We start from the raw sequence: 24,279 nt of genomic DNA, 5'->3' as shown, positions 1-24,279 counted from the left end.
CACTGCAACCTTTGCCCCTCCGGGTTCAAGCGATTCTCCTGCCTCAGCTTCCCGAGTAGCTGGGATTACGGGTGCCTGCAACCATGCCCAGCTAATTTTTTTGTATTTTTAGTACAGATGGGGTTTCATCATGTTGGCCAGGCTGGTCTTGAACTCCTGACCTCATGTGATCCACCCGGCCTCCCAAAGTGTTAGGATTACAGGTGCGAGCCACCATGCCTGGCCTATTTAGTTATTTTTAACCAAACTCATTTTACTGCCAGAAGTATGGTTATTTATTATTATTATTATTATTTTTGAGACAGCGTCTCCCTCTGTTGCCTAGGCTGGAGTGCAGTGGTGTGATCATAGGTAACTGCAACTTCAACCACCTGGGCTCAAGTTATCCTCCCTCCTTAGCCTCCCTTTAGCTAGGACTACAGGCACATGTCACTATGTCTGGCTAGTTTTTATTTTCATTTTTTAATTCTTTGCAGAGATGGAGAGGTCTTGTTATGTTGCCAAGGCTGGTCTTGAACTCCTGACCTCAAATGATCCTCCCGCTTTGACCTCCCAAAGTGTGGAATTCCAGGTGTGAGCCACTGAGTCTGCTCTGACAAATTTTGATTTTACAATAATTTGTATTCATTCATTCATTTATTTTCCAACCCACTTATTCCAGTTCAGGGTTGAGGGTGGCTGGAGCCCATCCTGGCAGTGGAGGGCACAAGGTAGCTAACAGCCATGGACAGGAAGCACCACATAGCAGAGCATGCTCACACACAACCCCGCACTCACTCAGATGAGGATGATTTAGACACGCCAATGAACTTCAGTGCACAGCTTTGGGATATGGGAGGAAACCAGAGAACCTGCAGAAAACCCATACAGGCCTGAGGAGGATGTGCCAACTCCACACAGACAGTGGTCCAGCCAAGAATCATTTTTTTTTTTTTTTCTCATCCATCTAACAAAACGATGTTGAAGGAAACAATTTTATTTGTGGACCTGCTGTATCTTGAGTTGTCAATTTTCTTTCCAGTGACGTTAATAACACATTAAATGTCTTTCTTATTACTCCTAGGGGCTTAAACCCCTCTGAATGCTAAAGTGCTTAGGAGGGGCTAAATTTCCAGCTGAGGTTGGCCCTCTGTTCTCCAACTACACGTTTGCCTCTCTGTTCTGGTATTTTGGGAGATGTAGGTTATGGGACCGTGAACTCATGTGACCACCTAGTCAAAATCTACTCAGAAAAGGGCAAAATGCCCATGGAACAAGGTCCTCCCCAAAGTCCTGCTCTCTGTGAGGGATCCCCTTGGGATCCTCTCTGGCAGAGTTAGCCCCATGAATGGTCCATGCTTGGCATTAGGGAGAAAAATAAATATAAAATGCAACTATTTGTCTTCCTCAAGCCTTTCCTGTTTCCTATTAATTAGCAGTGTTCAGGATTTACTTTCAAGTACTCTGTTCCTCAACATTTAAAAAGATCTAAGCTGGCTGGGCGCGGTGGCTCATGCCTGTAATCCCAGCACTTTGAGAGGCCGAGGCAGGTGGATCACCTGAGGTCAGAAGTTCAAGACCAGCCTGACCAACATGATGAAACCCCATCTCTACTAAAAATACAACCACAAAAAAATTAGCTGAGCATGGTGGTAGGCACCTGTAATCCCAGCTATTTGGGAGGCTGAGGCAGGAGAATTGCTTGAACCTGAGAAGAGGAGGTTGCAGTGAGCCAAGGTCACACCATTGCACTCCAGTGTAGGCAACAAGAGTGAAACTCCATCTCTAAATAAAATAAATAAATAAATAAATAAAAATAAAATAAAAAGATCTAAGCCAAATTTTGAATTTTGAAAAACTACTAATTGCTACTTTCCATACTGTCTGGTAAGGACCACTTGGACTTTAGATGACGAAGAGAGAGGATGGTAAAGAAGAACATTTTGGAAACTTCTGCTATGTCCAAAGACCATATTTCTATTTCCACTATGAAATTTTACCAGTAAGATGAAGGTATTTATGGAAGAAGGACAGGCAGTTTCTAGTTCTTTTTCTTAGTTACCTCCTTTTACAGATTAGATTCTTTCTGCATTTCTTTTTAAAAATAATTCTATTTTTCATTGATACATAGATGTACATATTTTTGGAGTACATGTGATAATTTATTACATTCATAAAACTTGTAAAGATCAAATCAGTATACTTGGGCTATCCATCATCTTAAATATCTGTCTTTTCTTTATGCTAGAAATATTTGAATTATTCTTTTCTAGCTATTTCAAATATACAACAGCTTGTTGTAACCTATAGTCACCCTACTGACCTATCAAACACTAGGACTTACTTCTTCTAGCAAACTGTAGCCATTAATTAACCTCTCTTCATTCTCATTCTTCCAGTTCCCAACTTCTCTTCCCAGCCTCTTGTAATCACCAGTCTAAGCTCTGTCTTCATGAGATCCACTTTTTTAGGTCCCACATACGAATGAGCACATATGATCTATTTCTTTCTGTGCCTGGCCTATTTCACTTAACATAATGGCCTCCAGTCCTATCCATGTTGCTGCTAATGACAGGATTTCATTCTTTTTAATGGATGAATAATATTTCATTGTGTATCTATGCCACATTTTCCTTATCTATTCATTCACTGACGGGCACTTAGGTTAAGTCCATATTTCAGATATTGTGAATAGTGCTGCAATAAACATGGGAGTACAGCTATCTCTTCGATACATTGATTTCTTTTATTTTGGATATCTTTTTTGCATTTCTTGATGAAATGATTACAGTGGGTTTCAAATTTGGCTGCACATTAAAATCATTTGGGGAGTGTTAAAAAAATCCCAAAACCCAGGATGCTTTCAAGACCAATAACATTAGAAACCAAAGGCTAGGACCCAGGCATTGGAGTTCCCAGCTCTCTGAAGGAATCCACTGTATAGCCAAGGGCAAAGACCACCGGTTGTAGGTAGAAAAATGACATCTCCTGGTTTCTCTCAGCCAGAGCTGAGCAGTGTGTTTGGCTAACCCGCCATCCTGTGTTCCTTGGTGCTGCTGATATATTTTGCAGAGCAGCAATTTGAGACAACATACATGCCTCACAAGACGGCAGTAAATGACTATGTCATAAAAAAACAGAAAAGCAATTTAAAAATCCTTTGATAAATTGATGATATAGGAACAAGGTTTTGTCCTATCACAACATTCTAGTCATCTTTAATTGAGCTTGAAGGCCTCAGCCTTCTGAATTCCAGTCATTGTCTTCTACCCGCAGCCATCAAAACACCTCCTCTTCTCAGGCTTTGGCCCTCTTTCTCTTTTAAAGAAATCACTACTGCTTTTACACACAAGTAGCTTACACAGTCACCGACAAAAATAAAACCCAATTGTCAAAGACATAGCAGAAACACTTGTTTTGCCTGCGAGGAATAATAACGTCCTCACATTTGGGGCAATAGGAGAAATTATAAAGGAGAGAGCTGGCAGCTTTGATAATGAAGACAGAACATGTTACTTCCCACAATAACTAAATTACGATGCCAAAAATTCTTGATTATGGAAGAATTCCAAAATATAAAAAAGGCTTAATATCTATAATGAATAAGGAACTTATCTGAATGAATCACAATCCAAAATATATATGTACAAATAAGTCAGTCAGGAAAGACTAGTAAAAAATGACTGAAAATTATTCAGCCTTACTAGAAATTTAAATATTGTAAATTAAAAGCATGAACTTATACCTATTTAATTTTCATAAGAATAATAACTAATACAAAATTGAGATAAATTTGGCACACTTTGACATTGCTGGTGACAATATAAATTAGATTAAATTTTTATGGCAATAAAAGACAATGTATAATCAGCAATCTTTTTATTTTTATTTTTGATTTTTAAACTTTTAAGTTCAGGGGGACATGAGAAGGTTTATTACATCGGTAAAGTCATGTTTGTTGTACAGATTATTTAATCACCCAGGAACTATCCAACAGTTATTTTTTCTGATCCTCTCTCTCCTCCCACCATCCACCCTCAAGTAGGCCTCAGTGTGTGTTGTTCCCCTCTTTGTATCCATGTGCTCTCCTCATTTAGCTCCCACTTATAAGTGAGAACATGTGGTATTTGGTTTTTTGTTCCTGTGTTAGTTTGGTGAGGATAATGGCCTCCAGCTCCATTCGTGTTCCTGCAAAGGACATGATCTCATTCTGTTTTATGGCTGCATAGTATCCATGGTGTGTATGTACTACAATTTCTTTATCAAATCTATCACTGATGGGCACTTAGATTGATTCCATGCCTTTGCTATATAATCAGCAATCTTACAATTTTATACCAGAGAAGTTTCCTTCGGAAAATAAGTTCGAAAAGAATAGAAATGTAGCTTAATGCAATAATGTTTATCACCTACCATTGAAAAATAGTTATATAAGTTTCAATGCCCTAAAATAGAAAACTGTAAATTATAGTAAATTATAGCATTTGATCATGCAGGTGTACTACACAGCTATGAAAAATACAATTATGAATAGTATGTAATAACATGAAAATATTTTAAAATGTGCAATGAAATTAAAATATGAAACTACTTATGTTGATTATAACTATGTACAATAGTATGTGAAAAGAAAAGTAGCTAGAAGAGAATATGTAAAAATAAAATTAGCTGTACCAGTGCATGAGATTATAAATTATTTATATTTTATTTAAAGTTTCCTAAGGAATTTAAGAATTTTTTCATCACAAAAATAATGTATACTTTTTGATATGAAGTATTTGAAAAATAGGAAAACAGAATGAAGAAAAAAAAAATCTTCCGGGCCGGGTGTGGCGGCTCACGCCTGTAATCCTAGCACTTTGGGGGGCTGAGGCGCGCGGATCACCTGAGGTCAGGTTCGAGACCAGCCTGACCAACATGGTGAAACCCCCGTCTCTACTAAAAACACAAAAATTAGCCGGGCGTGGTGGCGGGCGCCTGTAGTCTCAGCTACTCGGGAGGCTGAGGCAGGAGAATCGCTTGAACCCGGGAGGTGGAGGTTGCAGTGAGCCGAGATCGCGCCATTGCACCCCAGCCTGGCGACAGAGAAAGACTCCATCTCCCCGCAGCCCCTCCCCCCTCCAAAAAATCTTCCAAAGTTCCAAGTCTTAAAGGTAACCATGCTCACTCCCTGCTGGGGCCGGCGCCGCGCTTGCCTTGGCGTTTACTTCCCACCGCCCCGCCCCGTCCCCCGCACCAGGAGCAACCAGAGGGCGAGCGAGGTGGCGGCACCTGCACTAGCTCCAGCGCGGGCTCCTGCGGCGTCCTGGAGGAGGAGGCCCGGACACTATCAGCGGCCTCCCCATGGACATTAAACCCAGAGAACTCTACTTGTTCTTCTGGCCTTTCAAGGGGGTATGAAGAGTCCGTGATCAAGCTCACCGCGAGACAGCTTGTTTGTTTTGTGATCTTTGACAGCTGGGCAGGAGCAGAAGCGGCCAATAATGCGCTGAACCGTATTCGCTTAGATCCCGAGAACCCACAGGCCCTGAGACTAGAGTTTGCCAAAGCCAACACCAAGATGGCCAAGAGCAAGCTAACGGCAACTCCAAATCCCACCAAGGTGCACCCCGCCCTAGGAGCACACTTACTTCATCGCTCGGGACCCCTATGAGCTGAAGGGGGCTGCTCTGATCCCTGCATCCCCAGAGGCCTGGGCTCCTACCCTTTGTACACTACAGAGCTGACCCCACCCATCACCCATGCTGCATTCACCTACCCAGCTGCCACTGCAGCTGCCGCCGCCCTCCATGCCAGGTGCGCTGGTACCCATCCTCTGACACCACTCAGCAAGGATGGAAGTATCATCATTTCTGTTAGTTCTTCCGTCAGGTCACCGGGGAGTTGGTTCTGGGAATCTGGTGGTGCTGGGATCACCAGCAGTGGTGGCCCCTGAGCTCCCACCGCCCCCGGGCGACCAGTGTACTCCTTCCTGTTCCCCTTCCTCCTTCCCCTTCCTACTCTTCTTCAGCCCTTTTCTGCACCCTCAAGCCTTTCTCCAACGCCTCTCAGGAGGATTTGGGGACCTTCTCGCTGGGGTGCCCAGATTCAGCTTCGAGGGTCACTGGGACCCTGCAAGGCCTGACCTCCCACCCAAACTTGCTTCTGTAGCTCCCCTCGAGGAAACGAGGCGTTTAATTTTGCATGTTTTCTCGCACGAATGAAGACGCTTACACTTGTGTATCTGTCAGCGTACAGTTTGTTTTCACGCTGTCACCATAGCAACAGGTCCTGGCCCCCGGCGGTTCATCCTGCCTGGCCCCTCTCTGCTTGCCTCGCTCCTGCACCCACCACGCTCCCGCGGCCCCACACGCTTCCAGACTCAGCGTCCGCCTCCACCCAACAGATAGATGGGGTTTGCCTTTTCCTTTCAAATTGGGCTTCTCTGCTCCCATCTTCTCGGATGGGCCAGCAGTCATAGGAACGCCCTCTATGCCGTTCTGTTCACCTCTCCACAGTCACCCTGCCTGCCGCTGCTCCTCATTCTTTCCAAACCTTGAAATCAACCAAAAAGTGAAAAGTATTTTTGTACCCTGTAACAAAATATTTATGCATCATCATAAAAAAGCAACCATTATTGTGATATGTTACTTGCAGTGAAAGTGTGAGGGCTAGAAGTTCACAATTCATTTTTGTTTTTGTTTTCGTTTTTTTTTTTTTTTTTTGAGATGGAGTCTCATTCTGCTGCCCAGCTGGAGTGCAATGTGCCTCTCGGCTCACTCCAATCTCTGCCTCCCGGGTTCAAGCTATTCTCCTGCCTCAGCCTCCAGAGTAGCTGGGACTACAGGTGCACACCACGCCTGGCTATTTTTAGTAGAGATGGGGTTTCACCATGTTGGCCAGACTGGTCTCCATCTCCTGACCTCAGGTGATCTGTGCACCTCAGCCTCCCACAATGCTGGGATTACAGGCATGAGCCACTGTGCCCAGCCTCACAATTCATTTTTATTTTAGGAATTTAAATAAAGTATGTGATGATTCTATTTCATTATGCTATGGGGAACACACATTAAAATGGCTACTATTAATAGTGGTGATAACTAATTTATTATATCCTGTAATGAATTATAATTTATTTTCCAAGGGTTCCTTCCTTCTGCTGCTGGTTGTATTTCAATTACTCACCCCCTGCCACCCTCTGCTATCATTTCTCAAAACCTGAAATATCATCCTAAATTTAGAGTTACAATTTTAGACATGTGCTAGTCCAAAGACAATTCCTTTAATCCAACTAGAGTTTAGAGTAACTGCTTGGGCCCTGATGCAGTAGCACAATTTCGTTTCACTAAGTCCTTGGCTAGGGACTTTTCTTTCTGTTCCACGCTGGATGCTGCTAAGTAACCAAGAGCCAAACTAGGTCCTCAAGGCATGAATAAAGAACCCAGAAAAAATACTCCTGATAATGTATTCTTTACTCTAGATGTTTTTCCTTTCAAATAGTTTTTATTTTCACCTTGTTTTTCTCTCATTATAATAGTAACACATGTGCATTATAGAAACCTTGAAAATTTGAATTTTAAATTAAATCACAGACAAAGAAAAAAAGTCACCTGTGGTTTTAACACTCTAAGACAAATCCTATCAAATTTTGGTATATTCCCTTCCAGTCTCTTCCTGTACATCAGTTGATGTTTAATGTCAAAGTCAATTTCTCAACATAGATGGAAAGTTAAACATCTCTGGTTGCCTTGGGAAGGAAGTTGGTTCTGATGTCCCAGAAGTTCCCATTCAGCCTCATCTTATGATGGCCTTCCAATCCCACGCTCCAGCCACACCAAATTCCAACTACTTCTCTAGGTGCTGTTCAAGCGCCATCACCATTGGACACTCTCCCAAGGAGTATCGTCTACACACTCTCATCCATCCTCTTTGCTTTTCTTATTTGTTTGACTGGTAATTTCTAGGTGCTGAATTTGTGGTGGACAGATTATAATATGCACGGGGCACCAACAATAGCAAGGGACACTCACAATGTGGAGAACATCAGAATAATTAGAATACACCATTTTAATTTCAGCCTACATGTAACTTTTGTGGCACTTTGAAAACCATAATTTTATTTTGCAGTCTAGCAACTTCTTTTATTTTGAGAGGTCCTAAGCACAGAGGATGAAGTGTGGAGGGTGGCATGATGGAGTTTAGAGCCTCAGGCTTAGCTCTGCAATGACAAGACTTTCAAGAGTCTACCACCTCTTTGAAGGAAGACTGATGCGGCCCTTCCTTTACTGTGTATGCCTGTGTCTTCTCAGTTATTACACTGTATTATATTTCATTGCTTACAAGCCCCTTTCCTTGTTAGACAGTGAGCTCCATGAGGGCAGGACTGTGCCTTGTCATTCATGTAGCTAACCTCTGGATTTTGGCCTTATTGTTTTCTGTTGTACTATGGATAAATTTTCATTTTGTTTTTGTGATCATTCATGACTAGGTATACTTCAAAATGCTACTGTGAAAAAACCCCAAATTTCCACATTATGTTTACTTTTTATAAACATTTTAAATAGAATCTTCCCCTATTAGCCCATGAAAATATTTAAGAGGCAAAAGAAGTTTAAAGTAAAGGAACGAATACCTTTTATAGTAGAACTCAGGAAATATTTGTTGAATAAATATGGTATGCTGCATGTTTATTTTTAGGTGGAAATGCTATCTGTAAGCCCACTTTAAACTCTTGGATCTATACATTTATAATTAGTAAATAATAGAAGAGTGTTCACATTGGTACAAAAGGAAGAGGGATTTCTCTCTCTCTCTCACTAGTTATCGGTATCATCCACATTAATATAAAAAAGAAGGCAATCCAGACTTATTTTTTCTCTTCAGGAACAATGTAACACTAATGGAAATCTGAATACTTTACAGCAAGATAGCATTACTTCACATGTCACTTTTGGATATTTCACACCTATCACCTTTTCCAAACTGACATTTATCTCAATACCTTATATTGCTGGTACTGTAGCAACAAATTGTAAAATCTTAATCATGTGACCATTGTTTACTCAATTCTGAATCTTAGGAGATTTGAAGTAATAGCTTACAAGTGAGTTTTTTAAAATTAAGAGTTAGAAAATCACCTCACTGAGTTCCCATAGAAATAAAAGATAATGCTCTAATAAAAATTCTGATACATCTGTGAACATACTCTCATTACATTTTTTCTAGGCTGTAGAAATGATACAATATTTGAAAAAAATTCTGAAAATTTGTTTTTATTGAAAAAAAAAAGCCTCTAGGTATCCATATCTGCAGCACATATTGGCTTAAAAGCTAAATATCCTTTTGAGCTTTTAAAGCAATATTCTAGTTAAAGAGCTAATTTTAATATTTTGAACAGGTAATTGCATTTTCCATGCATTTTTGCCAAAGTAGATGCAACCTGGAGAGCAAGCGTTTTTTTTCTTTCTTTTTTTCTTTTTTTTTTTTTTTTTTTAGCAGAATTGGAGATTACAGATTGACACAGATTGTATAACTTAGTGCTGGGATTACTTGTTATTTTTATTGTTTTTTATTTTACTTATTTAGTATTATGACTTTCTTGACGTGAAAATTTGGGACCCAGAATAAATAATCCTAGTACTCAAAACAGAAATGGAGGACACATTTAAATGCACTATTAGAGGAAGTGTAGCTTACCTTTTTTTTTTTTTTCTAAAGAGATAGACTTAGAGCTTCCTATGAATACCACATTCTGAAAAAATGTCTTCAAAACTCTCTCAGCTCTATGGGAGGCTTTCATAGCAAAGAGAAAATATGACTAGCCTTTGACTGAACTTGATGACTTTTTGTTGGCCTGGACTAACTGACTTCTTTGACTTTCATCCAAAAGAAGGATTATAGTTTATGCTGTGATTCAGCACACACACATACAAAGATGCACACATACACATATAAATAAGACAGAAGTTCCTTTTTGGGTTAAGATGGTAGATTGAACATATACATCTAATCTTGTTCCTTTTGAAAAACCAACTAAAACTATAGTGATGAAATACTTTAAAAAAAGACATAAACCCATAAAAGAAGAGAAAAGGAAAGGAGATGACAACAACATAATTTTGGAAGTGGGAAAGCAGATGGACAAGTTAGGTAACTGACTAGCTGATACCAGAAAGAAAACCCTATGCCAACACTGAGAAAAGCTAGGAACAACAAGATTTACACTTTAGAAAACTCAAAAGGCTCAGGAATTGGCAACATTAGGTACTTCTTGATCCAAGCATAAAGGGGGGATAACTAAGATATGGAAGGTTGCGTGCAATCTCCCCCAGACTCCTGGGCATATGGTCCTCTTCTATTCCAGCAGAAGATGGAAATCTTTAGATGAGAGGTCACCCCCTCATCCAAAGATACATCCAACACAGTCAAAGGACAGGTATTCAACCAAAAGCTGGGGTATTAAGTGATCATAAACAGATTGAATGTTGAGGACCCAGTGCAACCTGCTCACTATCATAATAATGGTAGTAAGACTTTTTCCCTCCAGGAGTAACTACTTTCTGGGGAATCTGATCAGTGCAAGAAAAAAGAGCTAAAGATACTGTTGCCAGGAATTCCCCCAAAAGTGGTTGACTCAGGTCAACCTATGGTGAAGATCAAAGTTAATCAGCTGTAATACACTCAGAAACTCCAGTCACCCTTCTAGTCTTCAACATTTTATTATGAGAAAACATTCAAGTTTACTAAGTATCTAAGGAAATCTTCCAATACAAAAATGGAGATCAAAAGCAACTAGAAGGTAACAGAAACTAAGGAAATGAAAATTTCAAAACATTGTCAATATCTTCATAGATATAAGGCAACATACTCTATCCATGCAACAAAAATAGGATACTAAAATAAAAGAACCCTTAGTCAACAACAACAAAAACAAAGAACCTTAGAAATGACAGCAGAAATGAAAATCTTAGTAAGAGATTTGGAAGATAAAATTGGCCAAAACTCCTAGAAAGTAGAACAAAAAGACAAAGAGGTAGAAAATGAAAGAGGAAGGATAAGAAAATCAGGGCCAGTATGCAAGTCCAACTTTCAAATAACAGATTTTCATAAAGCAATAACAGAGAAAATGAAGGGAGAAGAAAAAACCCAATAAGATATTCTGGAATGGATACTAACTATTTCCAGACATACAAGCTCTTAAAAATTTTGCCTTCCAGACACTCTTCTCAGGAATGTATGATAGGATGTACTTCATCAAAATGGCAAAGTAAACAAAGAGAGAGGGAGACACAGCCACAGAGCAGGGTGACACAGAGAGACACAACAAGAGTCAGCAGGGTGACAGTGAAGGAAAATTCCCGTGTGAAGGCAGTGTGCCAGGTGGAGAGGGAAATTGGTCCAGATAGGACTAGTGTGAATTGAGGGACAGACACACTGACAGCTGTAATCATGATGCCTTCTGTCATCATATCATCTTTTTTACCTAAAAAAACCTGGATTTTTACTCTCTGAAATAATGGAGTGAATCAAGAAAGACAAAAACACGAGATCCTGAAAACTGAGAATCCAATCTAGAAGAAAATAAAAAGGAATTCAAAAGATAACGGCTGTGCAGCAGGCTTAGAGAGCGGCCAGCTCAGGTAAAAGAAGAATGGAGGTTTCCAGAATGTGTTCTCAAAGAAAAGTCACAATGGGATCGATTGGTCACCTGACGCAATTTACCTTGTGGAAAATATTACTGAGAGATTATTGGAAGATGTGGGAAGAATTATGAAAACAGCAACAATCAACAAGCTATTTAATTTACTACAGGAAAAGCAAAAGGTAAGAAACAACCATAGTGCAATGTAATATGTATACATAATGTAGACACTGAATTTTGACTTCTCAAAAAACTATAGTGACTTATGTTGAAAGGTTGGGAGGGTCTGCAGAAGGAAGAGTGAAATCTTCATTTACCAGAATAGAAAGTAAACGGTATTCAAAATGAATTAGTCAGAAGTCAGCAGTACACTCATATTATTGGAAAAATATGGAGATACGTAAATATCAAGAGAAATAGCTAAAATAAATAGAAAATGGCTCCTCCTGGAAAGGGGCCTAGGGATAGAGTGGGAGAGTTGAGGAAGAAAATCATTATAATCTGTAACAAAGGGCTTATATCATTTGCCTTTTATTATTTTAAGTTGAACTTTCAATTTTGAGGCAATTGTAGATTCACATGCAATTTGTAAGACACAACACAGAGATTCTGTGTACCCTCTCTTCAGTTTCCTACAATGGGAGCATCTTGCAAAACTATAGTGAAATATCACAGCCAGAATATTAACATTGATCCAGTCAAGATATAGACATTTCCATCACCACAAGGAGTCCTCATGTTGTCCTTTTAGGGCCATACCCCCTTCCTCCCAGCTCCCACCATGATTACTGGCAACCACTCATGATATGCATTTCTATAATTTCAAGAATGTTACATAAATGGAGATACACACACACACACACACACACACACACACATATATATACACTTCCCACACTACACTAATGTATGATACATCAGTAATACTTAATAATTAATGATATGTGATCTTTTGAGATTGGTATATTTTCACTCAGCATAATTCACTCAAGATTCAACCACATTGTTCTGAGTATCAGTACTTCATTCACCTTTACTGCTGAGTAGTTTTCCATAGCATGTATGTGCCACAATTTCTTTAACCTTTTGTCTATTGAAAAGTTTGACCAATAGGCAAAAGGTTAAACAAATTGTGGCACATACATGCTATGGAAAACTACTCAGTAGTATTTTAAATATTTATAGTACATACATAATATCATCATATGCAATACATTAATATATCATATGTAATATACTAATATATGTAATATATTATATAATAAATATTAATATTACTCTGGATTGTTTCCAGTTTTGGGTCATTACAAAGAAAGCTACTATGACCATGCATATATAGGATTTATGGGAACATAACAATTTCTCTGGGTTAAATGCCCAAGAATAAAATTACTTGGTCGGATAGTAACTAACTAAATAGTTTTAAGAAACTACTAAACTGTTTTCCCACCAGCAATGTGTAAGTGATCCGGCTTCTCTACATCTCCCCCAGCATTTTGTGTCGTTCCTATTTTTTGTTTTAGCCATTCTGGCAGGTGTGTAGTGATATCTCCTGTAGTTTTAACTGGCCTTTCCCCATGGGGCTGATGATATTAAACATCTTTTCTTGCACTTATTTGCCATGTTTATATGCTCTTTGGTGAAATGTCCTTCATGTTTTCTGCCTATTGTCTAATTCAACTGGTGTTTTTTTTTTTACCCCCCTCGTGGAGTTTTGAGAGTTCTTTATATATTCTAGTCAGATACGTCATTTGCACATATTTTCTCTCAGTTTGCAGCTTTTTTTTTCATCCCCTTAGTGTCACTTGCAGAGCAAAAGTTTTTAATTCAGTGAGGTCCACTTTATCTCCTTCCTTCCTCTCTCCTTCCCTCCCTCCATCCTTCCCTCCCTCCCTCCCTCCATCCTTCCCTCCCTCCCTCCCTCCTTCCTTCCCTCCCTCCTTCCCTTCCTTCCTTCCTTTTTATTTGTTTATTTATTTATTTATTTCAGACGGAGTCTCGCTCTGTTGCCCAGGCTGGAGTGCAGTAGCGCGATCTTGGCTCACTGCAAGCTCCACCTCCCGAGTTCATGCCATTCTCCTGCCTCAGCCTCCCGAGTTGCTGGGATTACAGGCACCCGCCAGCACGCCCGGCTAATTTTTTGTATTTTTAGTAGAAGCGGGGTTTCACCATTTTAGCCAGGATGGTCTTGATCTCCTGACCCTGTGATTTGCCCGCCTCAGCCTCCCAAAGTGCTGGGATTACAGGCAGGAGCCACTGCACCCGGCCTCTTTCTTTCTTTTTTGATGGAGTCTGGCACTGTGGCCTGGGCTGGAGTGCGTGGTGCAATCTCGGCTCACTGCAACCTCTACCTGCCAGGTTCAAACCATTCTTCTGCCTCAGCCTCCTGAGTAGCAGGGATTACAGGCACCCGCCATAATGCCCAGCTAATTTTTTGTAAGGATAGTGCTTTTGTTGTCAAGCCTAAGAACTTTCTGCTGAGTTCTAGATCCCAAAGATCTTCTCTTACTTTTTTTCTAAAAGTTTTATGCTCTATATTTAAGTCTGTGATTCATTTTGTGTTACTCTTTATTACTTGACCTTTAAAACCAGGTATACATATACTACTTTGGTAAAACCAAAAATCTTTGAATAAAACCTAAAAGGCTCAAGAAATGACACCGGCTCTTATTACTTGTGATGCATTCTATAATATGTATTTCCTATTCTGTCCTATCCTATCCTATCTTACAACAGACCCTCCCATCTCATTCTATAACTTCTCTTCCCATCTTGTTTCATTTCACTAAAAGAATGCTGATCATAACCCACTCATTTGATTTCACGACACTCTACCATAGCTTGAAAAGCACGGTAGATACAGTGTTTTCTACCTGGTTCGCATCCCTCAGTTTTACTTTTCAGTATGTCTTCTTTTCTAACTTTTCTTTATCGCCAATTCTATCTCAGATGTTGAAAAAAATCACCCACTGCTCTTTGACCCAAAAGAAAAAAACTACTTTTTCCTGAGGTTTATTACTTGCTCCCTTCTCAGTGCTTCCCTAGGAGGTGACCAGAACTGCACACAGTCTGCATTTCTACTTAATTTGAGTCCTAAGAGAGCAAGGGCAGGCTCAACAGCCAGTTGAAATAAATTCTGGGAAAATGAGAGACGCTGTTGTTATTTTCTCTCTTAAGTTCTATGCCTTTTTACGGTCACATCAGAAATAGAACATCATCTCCTTATTCCTCACAAAACTATATTCTCAGTGACTTTCTGAAACACTTTTTTATTTCAACAGTCATTACAAACTTTTGGTATATGATTGATTATTCCTATGGCGGGTAAAACATACTGTGCACAGGGCCTGCAACCACAGTAAACTAGGTTGCTGGGAGATTCAATCAAAATAGTTATAGACCCATGTTTACCAAATATGCTAACCAGTACTTTTTTGTGATTTGGTGAACTTGATTTTTTATTGTGTTTGTTCCCAGGCTTGCTAATTAACAACATTCAGAAATACTAATTCACACTAATGAGGGAATCTATTATGTAAGATACCACTGCACTTGAGTATTTCTCTTCACAATCAAAGACCCCATTTACACTGAGTAGATAATTCATGCATCCTCAGCATCTTAAATTACATTAATTATGATATGAATGTCTCTAAGATTCTCTATTAAAGATTGTCAATTAACCTTACTTACTGGCTAGCAGAAATGCTGGCAAAATTTCACGGAATAGTTCCTGACACTTAATTAAAACGAATTTCTCTGTTTTGAGTGATTGTGCGAAGCACTAGAGAGTTTTCAAAAACAATTAATATGGTCTCTACCGCTAAAACTGCTGATCATACATCTAGTAACTGCCCATAAGGTGAAAAGAAAAACACAATAAAATTTGTTTTCTTTCTTCTTTTTAATTGCATATGTTATATATACTATCTTTATTCAAATGGAACACTAGGATATGTTTTTATATATTCCTTAAAAATTATTGCAACTGTAAAATACTGGAGGAGTTTCATTATCTTCTTAGAGTCACTCAAATACTCACTGATTTGAGTACCTCAAACACTTACTTACTGCTGAACTGTGATTCAGCAATAAGAGTTTTAATAATATCATACTCTTTGCCTCTGTGATGCATCTCATTTGTGTGTGGGCTTTTTAAAACCCCCAAACAATTTTTATTAATAAAGTTTAATTGATTCCTGAATAATTAAATAGTAAACCATTTATTTGTTCACAATGTGTTCATTATTAATTCATTTAAAATAAATATTTTCCAAACTTCTATTATGTGCCATGCACTGTGCTGTCATATAGTAAACCAATGTCTCTCTCTCAGAGTAACTGAAGTATTTCTGGCAAAGGCGGTATTTCCACTGCCTTTATCTTTAATAAAGGAAGTGGTCCCTGATACATAGTATTATTTCTGTGATTACATGAATTATTCAACATGAGGACTCTTAAAACTCACTCCAAGGAATAAAGGACTAAAGTTTGTATGAGAATATAACTTTTAACCTTCCATTTACCACAGGTAGAAATTGTCATCAAGTACTGGAAGAAGGGAAGACAAATACATGCAAATTAATCAAGTCCAGGATTTCAATTCGTCAAAATTAATGCAGAAATCAGCATTAATTAATAAATAATAATATATTTAATATATTGAGTACCTATTCTGTGCTGGGCATTGTACAAGAATTTTACACACATTATATCTTATTATTACTCACATAACCCTATAAGGTAGATATCATTTCTACCACCCTAAAAAGAGAGAGAACAAATTAAAGTGGCAGTGAGGTTAAGTCATTTGTCTCATCTCACCCAACCTAGTGGGGGAACTAGGATTTGAAACAAGTTCTGTTTTACTCCAACACTAAGCACTGTGTCTGATTAATTCAATTTTCATAAAAATTTCCTTGAGAATATACTATAGTCATAGCACTATCAGTTTCCCAACAGCAAATAAAGACAGAAAACTCACAGCCTGGTGAAAACATTTTTTTTTAAAACTCACATACAAAAACCAATTTTTATAGATTTTTATAGTTTCAATAGTATATCATTGAAGTGTGCGTAGCAAAAGCAAGGTAAATTCATAGACTAGAATGACTGCCTTTATTAGAACCAAACAGTGAGATAATCCCGGTAAAGCCAAGTGGTCAATCACATTCAGATCACTGGGATAGTCACTGCTCCATACCTGACATCATCTCAGATAGCCTTCTCAATGTATAACTGAACTAGTCAAATTAGATGAGATCAATGAATTGCTTTTTTATTTTTGTTGAGACAGGGTCTTTTTGCGTTGCCCAGGCTGGAGTGCAGTGATGTGATCATGGCTCACTGCAGCCTCAACCTCCTGGGCTCAAAAGATCCCCTCACTTCTTAGCCCCGCAACTGGCTGGGGCTACAGGCATGTGCCACCATGCCCAATTAATTTTTATATCTTTTGTAGAGATGGGGTTTCGTCATGCTGCTCAGGCTAGTCTCTAACTCCTGGGCTCAAGTGATCCACTGGCCTGGGCCTCCCAAAGTGTGGGGATCACAGGTGTCAGCCACTGTGCCTGGTGATGAATTGCTCTTACCATTCTAAGCTAAAACACTACTTCATCTTAGGGGGAGACATTCTGAATCAATGGCAAAATGAGTGAGAGGGAGTTATGTAATCCTATCTCCACAAGGACGAGATCTGTTTCCTTCGAACCATATTCAGAGATATCTGATTGCAATCAAAGCAGCCATGTTTTATAATGACACTACAAATTACAGAATCACAAATCTATATTATTAATCAAATCTGCTGGAGAATTCTAAATAGATCTTGATATGGTTTGGCTCTGTATCCCCACCCAAATCTCATGTTGAGTTGTTATTCCCAATGTTGGGAGAGGGACCGGGTGGGAGGTGAATGGATCATGGGGGTAGATTATGGTTTAAAAGTGTGGCACTTCACCCTTTACTCTCACTCTCTCACTCTCTCTGTCTCTCTTTCTCTTCTGACACCATGTAAAGACACGCTTCCTTCCCCTTCACCCTTCTGACATGACTGTAAGTTTCCTGAGGCCACTCAGGCATGCTTCCTATACAGGGTGTGGAACTGTGAGTCAATTAAACTTTTCTTCATAAATCACCCAGTCTCAGGCAGTTCTTTATAGCAGTGTGCGAACAAACTAATACAGATCTGGTAAATTTTCCCCCAACTTTCCACTCTTATTCAGCTAGCAGTAATAGTGCTAGGAAATGTCAACATGTTAACCCCAAAATCATCTGGACTAACTTGTCTAGAGATGGTAACATAAGCATTGTTAAAAAAAATGGAAATTACTCACTCAAAACCGTTCAACCACATGGAAATTGAACAACCTGCTCCTGAAAGACTACTGGGGTACATAACGAAATGAAGGCAGAAATAAAGATGTTCTTTGAAAACAATCAGAACAAAGACACAATACACCAGAATCTCTGGGACACATTTAAATCAGTGTATAGAGGGAAATTTATAGCACTAAATGCCCACAAGAGAAAGCAGGAAAGATCTAAAATTGACACCCAACATCACAATTAAAAGAACTAGAGAAGCAAGAGCAAACACATTCAAAAGCTAGCAGAAGGCAAGAAACAACTAAGATCAGAGCAGAACTGAAGGGGATAGAGACACAAAAAACCCTTCAAAAAATCAATGAATCCAGGAGCTGGTTTTTTGAAAAGATTAACAAAATTCATAAACCACTAGCAAGACTAATAAAGAAGAAAAGAGAGAAGAATCAAATAGACACAATAAAAAATGATAAAGGGGATATCACCACTGATCCCACAGAAATACAAACTACCATCAGAGAATACTATAAACATCTCTACACAAATAAACTAGAAAATCTAGAAGAAATGGAGAAATTCCTGGACACATACACCCTCCCAAGACTAAACCAGGAAGAAGTTGAATCCCTGAATAGACTGATAACAGGCTCTGAAATTGAGGCAATAATGAATAGCCTACCAACCAGAAAAAGTCCAGGACCAGATGGATTCACAGCCAAATTCTACCAGAGGTACAAAGAGGAGCTGGTACCATTCCTTCTGAAACTATTCCTATCAATAGAAAAAGAGGGAATCCTCCCTAACTCATTTTATGAGGCCAGCATCATTCTGATACCAAAGCTTGGCAGAGACACAACAAAAAAAGAGAATTTTAGACCAATATCCCTGATAAACGTCGATGCAAAAACCTCAATAAGATACTGGCAAACCAAATCCAGCAGCACATCAAAAAGCTTATCCACCATAATCAAGTGGAGTTCAACCCTGGAATGCAAGGCTGGTTCAACATACACAAATCAACAAACATAATCCATCACATAAACAGAACCAAAGACAAAAACCACATGATTATCTCAATAGACACAGAAAATACCTTTGACAAAATTCAACAGCCCTTCATGCTAAAAACTCTCAATAAATTAGGTATTGATGGGACATATCTCAAAATAATAAGAGCTATTTATGACAAACCCACAGCCAACATAATATTGAATAGGCAAAAACTGAAAGCTTTCCCTTTGAAAACTGGCACAAAATAGGGATGCCCTCTCTCACTACCCCTATTCAACATAGTGTTGGAACTTCTGGCCAGGGCAATCAGGCAGGAGAAAGAAATAAAGTGTATTCAATTAGGAAAAGAGGAAGTCAAATTGTCCTTGTTTGCAGATGACATGATTGCAGATGACATATTTAGAAAACCCCATCATCTCAGCCCCAAATCTCCTTAAGTTGATAAGCAACTTCAGCAAACTCTCAGGATACAAAATCAATGTGCAAAAATCACAAGCATTCTTATACACCAAAAACAGACAGAGAGCCAAATCATGAGTGAACTCCCATTCACAATTGCTTCAAAGAGAATAAAATACCTAGGAATCCAACTTATAAGGGACGTGAAGGACCTCTTCAAGGAGAACTACAAACCACTGCTCAATGAAATAAAAGAGGACACAAGCAAATGGAAGAACATTCCATGCTCATGGATAGGAAGAATCAATATTGTGAAAATGGCCATACTGCCCAAGGTAATTTATAGATTCAATGCCATCCCCATCAAGCTACCAGTGACTTTCTTCACAGAATTGGAAAAAAGTACTTTAAAGCTCATATGAAACCCAAAAAGAGCCCTCATTGCCAAGACAATCCTAAGCCAAAAGAACAAAGCTGGAGGCATCACGCTACCTGACTTCAAACTATACTACAAGGCTACAGTAACCAAAACAGCTTGGTACTGGTACCAAAACAGAGATATAGACCAATGGAACAGAACAAAGGCCTCAGAAATAATACCACACATCTACAACTATCTGATCTTTGACAAACCTGACAAAAACAAGAAATGGGGAAAGGATTCCCTATTTAATAAATGGTGCTGGGAAAACTGGCTAGCCATATGTAGAAAACTGAAACTGGATCCCTTTCTTACGCCTTATACAAAAATTAATTCAATATGGATTAAAGACTTAAATGTTAGACCTAAAACCATAAAAACCCTAGAAGAAAACCTAGGCAATACCATTCAGGACATAGGCATGGGCAAGGACTTCATGTCTAAAACATCAAAAGCAATGGCAACAAAAGCTAAAATAGACAAATGGGATCTAATTAAACTAAAGAGCTTCTGCACAGCAAAATAAACTATCAGAGTGAACAGGCAATCTACAGAATGGGAGAAAATTTTTGCAATCTACTCATCTGACAAAGGGCTAATATCCAGAATCTACAAAGAACTCAAACAAATTTACAAGAAAAAAACGAACCACCACATCAAAAAGTGGGCAAAGATATGAACAGACACTTCTCAAAAGAAGACATTTATGCAGCCAACAGACACATGAAAAAGTGCTCATCATCACTTGGCCATCAAAGAAATGCAAGTCAAAACCACAATGAGATACCATCTCACATCAGTTAGAATGGTGATCATTAAAAAGTCAGGAACCAAGAGGTGCTGGAGAGAATGTTCAGAAATAGGAACACTTTTACACTGTTGGTGGGACTGTAAACTAGTTCAACCATTGTGGAAGACAGTGTAGCGATTCCTCAAGGATCTAGAACTAGAAATACCATTTGACCCAGCAATCCCATTAGTGGGTATATACCCAAGGGATTATAAATCATGCTACTATAAAGACACATGCACACGTATGTTTATTGCGGCACTATTCACAATAGCAAAGACTTGGAACCAACCCAAATGTCCATCAATGATAGACTGGATTAAGAAAATGTGGCACATATATACCATGGAATACTATGCAGCCATGAAAAATGATGAGTTCATGTCCTTGGTAGGGACATGGATGAAGCTGGAAACCATCATTCTCAGCAAACTATTGCAAGAACAGAAAATCAAACACCTCATGTTCTCATTCATAGATGGGAACTGAACAATGAGAACAGTTGGACACAGGAAGGGGAACATCACACACCAGGGCCTGTTGTGGGGTTGGAGGAGGGGGGAGGGATAGCATTAGGAGATATACCTAATGTAAATGACGAGTTAATGGGTGTAGCACACCAACATGGCACATGTATACATATGTAACAAACCTGCAAGTTGTACACATGTACCCTAGAACTTAAAGTAAAATTAAAAAAAAAAAAAACAAGGAAATTACTGTTGTATACCTTAATTGACAGGTGAAGGTATAGCAAGAGAATAATTGTAGTGTATGCAATGATAAAGGGAATAAATTGAGCAGACTTGCCATATTTACTGAAAAAGAAGACAAATCGTTTCACATTTCACTAACAGTAAACATACAGCTGGCTTACACTGTTTCGTTAGCAGCATGAATTATACAAAAGAAAACATGCTAAGCAGCAAGCATGGTATAACACAGAAAGCTTTGAACTTAGACCTAAGTGCAACTTCAAACCCCAACTTTGGCATTCAGACTGAATTATGTGGGCAAGTGATTTACATTTTCTGAGTCTCAGTTTCCTTATCTGCAAAATGGCTATGTGTGTATTAAATGAACCAATTCATAGAAAAGGTATAGCCAATGCCTCAATACATTAGGTGCTAACAATGCTATTTTCCTTTTCTTTCTTAGGCTCTATGAGTGAAGGATACTACAGGGAGAAATAGAAAAGTCCATCAGACACTGACACTGTCTTCACAGAACCCACAGGATGTTGAAAATAAGCTTTAAATGTCTGGGATGGTAGATTGCAACACTAGCCACAATGCTTGCAGCTTCTCACATGAAGAGGTGGAATCTCTTTCTCCATCTCTTGCATTTGGGCTGTCCCTGTCATTTGCTTTGACCAACAGGACATAGTGAACATTATGCTGTGATAGGTTGAGCCTGAACTTCAAGAGGCCTTTCAGATATCAATGTACTGCTCTTGGGAGCCCACCACCACCATGTGAACCAGCCCAGCTTGCTGGAGGATGAAAGACCATATGAGTAGAGAGGAGTAATCCTAACTGAGGCCCCCTTAGTCTGGTCAGCACCAGTTAATACAGCAGCTGAACACAGAGTATGAGTCGGTTCATTTAAGACCAGAAGAACTGCCTAACAGAATTGTGGGCTAAACAAATGGTTGCTGTTTTAAGCCACTAAATCTGAGGGAGAGGGATTAGCTATGCAACAGATAACATACAAATGTAAGAAGATATGGGGTCATGACATTTTTCAATCAAAAGACAAAATTATGGGAACAATAGTTTCAAAACAATAGTTTCAAAAGAGTTTTGGGAATGATTAGTCATCAATTCCAATAGAATGATGTGGTATAAGAATTGCTATTGCATCAGATTAATGAAAGTTGCAAATCTCAGGGTTTCACGTGCAAATGATTCTTGGTAGCTGGAGGTACAGAGATTAATTTTTCCCAGGCAATATTATTCGAGGTTTCTATGTTTTTGGAGTTCAGAAACTGTTGTTATGCATTATACATGGCAAAAGAAGAAAAAGATGGCAAGGGAAGAAAAGCTGAACAAAACTAGATGTTGAAAATAAAATACCTGTAAAAGGAATTTGGGACAATGTCAGGGAGTTTTATACTGCAGGTAGCAAAAAACAAAGCCTGGGTAACTCATCTGTTTCCCACGTCAGTCATGCATTGCAGAAAAAGGATCCTGGCCTTTACTTAACCTTTTTTTCCCCCTTCTTTACCAAGTAGAGCACACCACGAAAGCGATTAAATATAATTTTAAAATTGTGTCATATTGGTTTATCTTTGTGCAGCAGACAACTAAGTGTGCCTTTGAAGGACATAATTGGAGATATATGAAGGAAAAATCACCATGCAGCTGAAAAGTGCTTCTCTTAAATATGGGCTAAATTCTGTGATTTGTGTAATGGGTAACTTTGTGCTTATTTTGTGCGAATTTCGGATGTCACCCACAGATTTTTTCTGAAAACTGTGAAGTCTGAAGAACGAGGAAGATGCCTTTTGTTCCCCTCAGTGCCAATCAATACTGTAACTGGGGTGGGCTGGGGTGGTAAAACTTACAGACAAACAGCAAGTTCTTTGAGGTGACAGTTGTCACGCCTCCTCCCTGCCTTCTAAATGCCCGGAAACATGCTAGCTCTGAGTAGCAGCCCTCAAATACTTTCTGATTTGAATTGAAATCCAGTGGAGGGCTTATCCAAGTTTTAAGAATGAGCCACTACGGAGCACACACATAAACTTCACAATGGTGGGTGGCATATACCTGATGCACTTCTTAGGACAGAAAGGACTATGGCTGGCAGTGAAAAGGGAAGAGAAAGAGTGGGAAGAATGAGAGGCAAGAAGCAGCGGGTAGCACTTTTCTCTGTATCAAAGAGTCGTGAAACGAGGGTAAGGACAGAAAATTCACTCCAGGCATTCCTCAGCCAATCCTTGCTTTCCTCTTCCATTTCTTAGTTTGGAATTGCTAGTGAGGATACGAGTTAATGGCTAAGGAAGTTACTTTGCATTGGTCCAGAAGAGCAGGTTATAGAAACTCAAGTTTAGAAGAAAATTTCTTAGAGGTTGTCTGGTTTGATCTCCTTAAGCTTCCAGAAATTCCTGACTGTTGATCATCCAACTTTGATTTGAATGTTTCCAATTATGGAATCCACTCGATTGCTGTGGAGTCTCTAATTGCTAAGCTGTCATTATTATTAAACTAAATATTGGTATCACACACCTTTTAGTTCTGTTTCTGTCCTTTGAAGCAACCAAGAACATATCTTCAACCTCTTGAAAAGCTGAAGAGGGGCCATACTTTGTACAAGAAAGAGAGCTGGGTTAGAAGTTAGGACACTTTGGTTTTGCAACTGACTAGTTGGTGTCCTGCTCCCTCAATTTATTTATTTATCTGTTTATTTTTGAGATGGAGTCTTGCTCTTGTCACCCAGGCTGGAGTGCGAGGGCACGATCTCAGCTCACTGCAACCTTCCGTTTCTGGCTTCAAGCGATTCTCCTGCCTCAGCCTCCTGAGTAGCTGGGATTACAGGTGCCCACCACCACGCCTGGCTAATTTTTGTATTTTTTTTTTTTTTTTTTTTTTTTGAGACAGAGTCTCGCTCTGCCGCCCAGGCTGGAGTGCAGTGGCGTGATCTTGGCTCACTGCAAGCTCCGCCTCCCGGGTTCATGCCATTCTCCTGCCTCAGCCTCCGGAGTAGCTGGGACTACAGGCGCCCGCCACCTCGCCCGGC

At 39.3% G+C, this 24,279-nt stretch overlaps 1 protein-coding gene and 1 pseudogene across 6 annotated transcripts in view; one reads left to right on the top strand and one right to left on the bottom strand.

Annotated features, from left to right (window-relative positions):
- The window catches only part of KCNQ5 (potassium voltage-gated channel subfamily Q member 5), a 564,981-nt gene that overhangs the window by 35,074 nt on the left and 505,628 nt on the right, over window positions 1–24,279 (bottom strand). The window lies entirely within an intron of this gene.
- On the top strand, window positions 1,889–5,838 carry LOC116275224 (annotated as a pseudogene).

The sequence above is a fragment of the Papio anubis genome, chromosome 6, assembly GCF_008728515.1.
Source record: "Papio anubis isolate 15944 chromosome 6, Panubis1.0, whole genome shotgun sequence".
Classification (NCBI taxonomy): Eukaryota; Metazoa; Chordata; class Mammalia; order Primates; family Cercopithecidae; genus Papio; species Papio anubis.
The sequence above is the reverse complement of the archived record's forward strand: the minus strand, read 5'-3'. Positions and strand labels throughout refer to the sequence as shown.